Source organism: Rhagoletis zephyria, unplaced genomic scaffold (genome assembly GCF_001687245.7).
Source record: "Rhagoletis zephyria isolate East Lansing unplaced genomic scaffold, Rhagoletis_zephyria_1.1 Rzeph_scaffold_04450, whole genome shotgun sequence".
In the NCBI taxonomy this organism is placed as follows: domain Eukaryota; kingdom Metazoa; phylum Arthropoda; class Insecta; order Diptera; family Tephritidae; genus Rhagoletis; species Rhagoletis zephyria.
Genome location: NW_016161533.1, coordinates 19,565 through 27,326, shown reverse-complemented (window position 1 = coordinate 27,326; position 7,762 = coordinate 19,565).

The window sequence follows — 7,762 nt, the reverse complement described above, 5'->3', positions numbered from 1 at the left end:
TGTTATCGATAGTTATCGATTTTGTTATCAGTATTCATCGACTTTGGTAGCGATATTTATCGATTTGGTTATCGATATTTATCGATTTTGTTATCGATATTTATCGATTTTGTTATCGATATTTATCGATTTTGTTATCGATGATTATCGATTTTTTATCGATATTTACCGACTTTGTTAGCGATATTTATCGATTTTGTTATCGATATTTATCCGATTTTGTTATCGATATTTATCGATTTTAATATCGATATTTATCCGATTTTGTTATCGATATTTATCGATTTTTTTACCGATATTTATCGATTTTGTTATCGATATTTATTGATTTTTTTATCAATATTTTTATCGATTTTCTAATCGATTTAGCTACCAATGGTATTATCGATGTTGCTATTGAAATTTTTATCGAATTTGTCATCGATTTTGGTATCGGTATTTTGATGGACGTTATAATCGATTTTGTTATCGATAGAGTATAATGATAAAAATGAAGATAATGGAAAAACAGAATAACATGAATGTTATTAAAACGAACAGTGGTAGAGGTAGGGATTACATTGATAGAAAAAAAGCGAAAAAATATAACCCTAAGCAAAAGCAGATGTGTGTATGTATAGATAGATAAGTAACGTAAGTTTCACTTCTACAGTGTGGCCCAGGCGCACTTACTTTTTTTTAATGTTTATTATTTTTTTATGAAAGTGTAAGCTCGTTTTTAACAAAAACCATGTACATCAAACTTTGTACAAAAATTAGCAAAATTTGACAAAGTTTCATCAAAATTTTGAACTTTTTGATTAGATTTCTTAAAAACATTCTGAGTATGCAGTTTTGTGGCCCAGTCAATTTTTGTAAACGAAGTGCAAATTTTAAGTAGCTAGGACTTACCGCTGATGTTTGGTAATTTTGTTTTGGTGGAGCGTGTCGCTCATTATCTCCACAAAAAAAAATNTTGTACAAAAATTAGCAAAATTTGACAAAGTTTCATCAAAATTTTGAACTTTTTGATTAGATTTCTTCAGAATGTATGCAGTTTTGTGGCCCAGTCAATTTTTGTAAACGAAGTGCAAATTTTAAGTAGCTAGGACTTAACCCGTGATGTTTGGTAAATTTGTTTTGGTGGAGCGTGTCGCTCATTATCTCCACATAAAAAAAATTTCGAACATGCCAAAAATCAAACGTAAGTTCCAGCTACTTTGAACTTACACTTTCATATATGTACTAAAATTTAATGGGCAACAAAACTGGGTGCTCGAAGAGATCTAAAAAATCTGATTAAAAGGTTTACAAATTTTTATCAACATTTGTAAAAATTCATCGAATTTTTGTAAATGTTCTACAAACTTTGAATATTTGACTTACATGTTTTCTCAGATATTAATTCTATATTTTCATAAATAAATAATAAACATATTTTAAACAAACAAAAAAGTAGCCAAAACTTGCTAAAATATCTTTTCCCTATTTACATTCGCAACTTGGTGACCCACTCAACGTATTTAAAAACTCAAAAGTAAACATAAAATTAGTAAAGATTTGTGTTTATGCAAGTAATTGCACCTGTCAATATGTAAGGAGCGAAGTGCATGTGAAATTTTTCACATTTTATTGAACAAAAAATGTAAACATCAAATAGCTAACATCAGAGTAGCTGGTAGTTGTTAACAACTGCGACAAGTGAGTAATATCAGTAACAACAAAAAGTCAAAGCAAAAGCGAAAAAAAACAGAAATTATTTACGCTACGTGCATTGTAAATACAAGTGTAGGAATGTATTTATTTAAATTGATACTATGTTAATATGCATACATACAAAATCTTAAAACTTGGTCAACTGAAATTTGCCGTCGCATGCGCATGCGCACCGTGTTTTCCGCCAAATCGCTTAATTTGTGCGGGCCATTTCGTAAGGGTGTTTGTGTAATTATTTACTGACAAACAAATGCATATAGTATTTAAGCTTTTAAAGTACTGATAGATAGTAAGGCGATTCGCTGTGTCAAACTGCTGCCATTCACTTGTTCATCTATTCAATTAGTCATTGATTAAATGCTTGTGCATACATACATTGTAATTTTGTTTCAGCTATTGCTTGGCGTTTTGTTGTAGTTATTATTTTTTCACTTGTCTGTTTTTTTTTTCTTTGCATGCTACGCGAGCATGTGAAGTTGTACAACAAATATGCAAAACACCCACTTCATCTACGCCAATTTGTATTAACTTAACTACTTTACGGCATCCCTTTAAGTGCCTCAGGTGTTTTGGGATATTTTTGCATCTACATACATATGTAACTATTTGATCTATGTATACGATACGGGCGTTTACTTTTTACTGCAGCTGTTTAAAATTGAAATTAGTTTTATTACAGGCGCTTGCCCATAAATGACAGTGTGGGAAAATATTTTTGCAAATTCACTTAAACTATTTCAAATTGTGTTACATACTGTCACATTTGACTTAGTAATTAGGTTGCAGGGTAAATAGGATGCGGGTACTGCGTAAAGTTTTAGTCAGTTGCAAGGGCATACAAAAAAGCAAAAGGAAGCGTAGAATTCGGCCATGAAATATGATATGGTGGCACACAGTATTTTGAGATTTTATGAAAACACCTGTTATTTTTATCTTACTTATCTGTATATTATTAAACGTACGATATGTAACTTCTATAGAACCGGTGGCAACCCCCTAAAAAAGTATTTTCAAAATAATAAAATTTTCTCAAATCTCTTTCGTCTGACATTGTCAAACCTATTTCATTTAGCTGATGAATTAAGATGGATGTCAGTTTTTAAACACGTGGCAACCCTCCGAAATAAAGATTGGTTTAAGAAAACCATTAATAACTCAGCCAAAGCTTTACCGATTTACACTTATGAAATATCACTGAAAATGTATTTTCTCACCTTTTTTACTCCTTTGCAAGCAAAGTACGAAAGAGAAACGTGAGATTAACGAGCGCCATTGCACGTTGAATTAAGATGTGTTTTTATTTGTGAAAAACAAAAGGACGGATGTGAGTGCAAAGAACTAAAAAGGGTGAGGAAATATACCTTTATATTTTTATGCAGACTTTTTAAACTTCATCTTTTTTGTCATTTAAGGGGAGTTTTTTCAAAAAATCGGTTAAAAAACTATTTTTTTCATTAAAAACTCCATTTTTGGAGGTATTTTCAAATCGCCCCAGCTCACGTAAATCTTAATATTCCTCCCAAAAATATAATAAATTTTGTAATCCCGGCGGAAAAACTGCAACTTTTTTTGGTGATGCAGTCTAATGTGTGTACATTTTTTGTTGAGGATAAAAGATTTGCACCGTTCGCTCGATTTTCAAAAATGGCGTGTCAAATAAAAGCGCTTGGCCTGCAGATGTGCGGACTGGTTTCATTTTTTCGAACAGAGTTGCCATCTGTACAACAATTGTTTTAAAATTATTTAATAAGCAATGCCACAATAACCGTGCCGTTCGTTCGATTTTCCTAAATGAGGTGTCAAATGAAAAGGCTTGAACTGCAGATATGTTATAAAGTTTTACTTTGTTTTAAAAAAAGTTGCCACCTTTAAAAAAATTATATTCAAATTATCTAAAAAAATATAAAATATTACAAAATGGGTATTAACCGAAACGGGTTTGAAAAGCTTTGTTTCTTAGCTGAACTATAGGAGGGTTGCCACCTGTTTAAAAAATTATGTTAGGCAAGAAAAATATGTATCACCATATGGGTACCAAACGAAAGGGGTTTTAGAAAGTAGTAGTTTAAATATATTTTGAAGAAGGTTGCCACCTGCTTGTAATGTCGAATTTAGTTTACTTATACACAAGTTATATGAAACATCAAAATATAGATGTCAAACGTAGAAGTTTTAAGAAATATTTACTTTAAATGCCAGAATATTTTTGAGTTGTTTGAAGAGGGTTGCGATCTGTTTAAATGATAAATTCAAATTATTTAATAAGTTTAATGAATTATTAAAGTATGGGTATCAGTCGAAGGGGGTTTGAAAAACTTTTGTTTCTGAACTGTACTTAGCGGGGTTGCCACATGTTTAAAAAATCAAATACCACTTAACTCGTCGGTTAATTTAAATATTATCGCAATATCAGGCGAATTAATACAAAAAGTATATGAAATATAAAAATACCGCAGTCAGACGAAAGAATGTTAAGAAATCTTAGTTTGACCATTTGCAATGTTTGAAGAGGGTTGCTACGTGTTTAAAAAGATGCATTCAAATTATTCATTTATTTGGAAGGGTTGGCATTTCTTCGAGCAATCAAATTCAAATTAGTTCTTCAGTTTATTGAAATACATGGCAGACGAAAGAGATTTAAGGAGATTTTAGTTTGGGAATACCTTTCAAAGGGAATTTCAAAAAATTAGAGGTCAATTTAAAGACTTTACCTGTAGATGTGTGGTAAAGTTTTTATTTTTTCATCGGTATATGGTGATTTGAAATTTGATGAAACTAAAAACATGTACTATGCCAGACTGCTTATTCACTGGCACTCGGATCTCATATTCCGTAAAAAAACAAAAAAAGATGTTGTAAAACAAGCATTGGGATCATACTTAACTCTTTGAAAAGTTTAGTTATTGTCACTCGCCACGCAGACAAAATAGACACCCCGAGCGAGAACTACATACTACATTTTGTTCGCTCATATGCTTTGTTAGTAAATGTTGAAGATGCCGTTTGCCTATTCTTTAGTAGCTTCGGAAACATGTCTTCTTTTTTTTTTTTGTTTAATACATTTGAAAGTACGAAGGTTTTAACTTTAATCTGTCATGAAAAAGAGAATAGGGCTGTCAAAAATGTGAAATTATAACTACAAAGGTGCACATGCTATATTTTGATTTAATGCTTAGCATAAGTAAATTCATTTCCAATTACTCTTCTAAGCGCTACAAACACATTTGCATTCACTCGACAGTCGAAAAAAAATAAAAAATCTAAACAATACCCAGTGGGAATTAGGAGCACGTAATAATACCTTATTAGCAACTTACTCTTCACCTGGCAGTCATTACCATTTCCCTGCCGAACGTCCCTTACTTTTACAAAGGCATGACCGCCTTATGTAAGTAGGAATTTAGAATGTACATTTGGTATCAGACATACTTCTGAGCCGCTTTACAAAGTAAGTTACTAGTAATGCAGAGCAGTCGCTCGGAGTAGTTCGGTGCTTGGAAATAACTTCGGGTGCACGTTATTTTGCAACTGACAACGTAATGTGTCTTCGGAGGTGTTCATTTTGCCCTTTACTAGTAGATGACATTGGCCATGATTACAATTTTGGTACTAAAAACTGAAAGAAACCATGGCTTACCTCGCAAGGTGCTTACCTATTTTCCCAGTGGGATAGGATCACTTACTCACTGAAAACGATTCTCGTCCGAGCTCACATGCAAGCAAAGTAATATTTCCGCCTATTATATAAGAAAAGTCAAAAATGATCGGCGTATATATAATTGCTAAATAGTAATGAATAATTGTAATCATAATTTAAGAGTGACTGACTTATTTAATTAGCCTCAGACGATAAGTTGCAAGAAAAATCAATGTTAAATAAGTCATATGCTATTTATATATTTTTAGTTTCGAACGTAATTTGACACCCAGCGTTAGTCATTTTTATTTTTTTTTTTCTTATGGCTATATGCATAAATATATGTATGTGTGTATGCATATGCAAATATGTATGTATGCACCGGAGCACGCTTTCCCTTTTTCATATCCATAATTCCGCAATTGAAGAATTAGTCATAAATGATTAGATCTTTAAGTAAAACGCATTGAAATTATAGTAATTTCGCTGCTGCGCGAATGTCGGCGTGAAGTGCAAATTAATGACTGACTTGCTGGAGACGAATGGATGATGAGCTATGTATTAAATAAACGGTTTTATGGTTATAAGACAAGGTATAAAGTCAACAGCGCATATGTAAAATGAGCATCTTAAAGATTTTTTAGTCAAAACCCAAAACCAAAATTTCTTTGTTGGACCTAGCCAGGAAATTATGATTTTTTTTCCAAAGTTAATTTTTCAACGAAATTTTTTGGGAATTGAACATAGCACTATTTTTCCCTTATAGGCCATTATGTCAGCTTTCGAACCCATATTTTTCCATAGTTTTTTTCTGATTCCTATCGAGAGATTTACGATTTTGTTCATCGACGCTCGCAAATCGTATACTGTGGGCAGTTTCCCCGTTTGAAGGGCAGATAAATTTTTAAAAGATGCTTGAGAAAACGGCCCTAAATCTTGTACAAAGTTTGGTATTTTGATTTACATAATTTTTGTTCGATAGTGAGTTTTAATAATAACAAATAATAAACATTAAATAAATGAAAGAAAAATAGCCAAATCTTGTTAAAATGTCAAATCCTATTTATTACATATACATACATACATACATATGAGCGTATATTATTTTGCACTAACATTTTTCTCATTCAGTAAATTTTATTGCATACTAACTACATACTTAACGACAGAGCATTTACATATGTATGTATGTACATATATGCAATAAAAACTAAATTAAAAGAAGTTTAGCAATTTTTAAAGCAAAATTATTCAGCCATCATAGCCATATCAGTTTAAGTGTTTTCTTACGAGTATTACCTCAATTTCAACAATGACAGTTATCCTTTAAAGAATTTCCTATCATGATTTCGAAATGTTATTTCATAAAACTGACTTATACTGCAAAGTATTGGCACAGCAAATTTTTCACAATATATGCAACAAACTCGCGAAAATTCAACAAATTTTCATCAAAATTTTCAAGTTTTTAATCAGATTATTTAGAAATTTTTTGAGTATGCAGTTTTGCAGCCCATTAAATTCTAGTAGAAAGAAATGCAAGTTTTTAGTTAGTCAAAAATCGTGTTGAAGGTGCTTTGCTTTTTTTCCATATAAAGTATTTTCGAAAAAAATTTCTTGTATGGAAGAGACTGCGTCAAATAAAATTGCCAAAAATCAACGGTAATTCCTAGCTACTTAAAACTTGCCCTTTATTATAATAAAATTGATTGGGATACAAATCTGCATACTCAAAAAAAAATCTAAAAAATCTGATTAATTGCTTCACTCGCTTTTATTAATAATAATAGCCGTCATCGATTCGCCAACAGTTAGCGAGTGGCGAAACTAACGTACTCAATGAGGTACAACCAAACTCGCTATTGTCGTATCACTGCTAGCTAACTTTGTTGTTGCTTTCACATGCAAAATTCTTCTTTAAGCGACCGGAACTCAAACATAGCGAGCAAGAAGTGGCGAATCGATGACGGCTAATCTATACTAATTATATAAAGAGAAGTCCCTTTTTTTTGTAACAGGCAATCTCGCGAACGGCTGGTCCGATTTTCATGAAATTTTGTATACAAATAGCTTTCGGTAACCACATTGTTTTAGGCTAAAAAAATTTTACTTTTTTTCGGGTAGGTGGACCAGGGACCGGTCTATTCGAAAAAATCTTATTATAGTCCGATTTGCTTAAAATTTAGTACGTAAGTAGCTTTTTAGCATATATTAGCATATATGACCCATTTTTTCCGGGAAGTGGTCCAGGGACCGATCTATTCGAAAAAATCGAATTTACGGTCCGATTTGCTTAAAATTCGGTGCGCAAATCGCTTTTTAGCATATATTAGCATATGTGATCAATTTTTTCCAAAAAGTGGAGCAGGGACCGATCTATTCAAAAAAATCTCATTTAAGGTCCGATTTGCTTAAAATTCGGTACGTAAG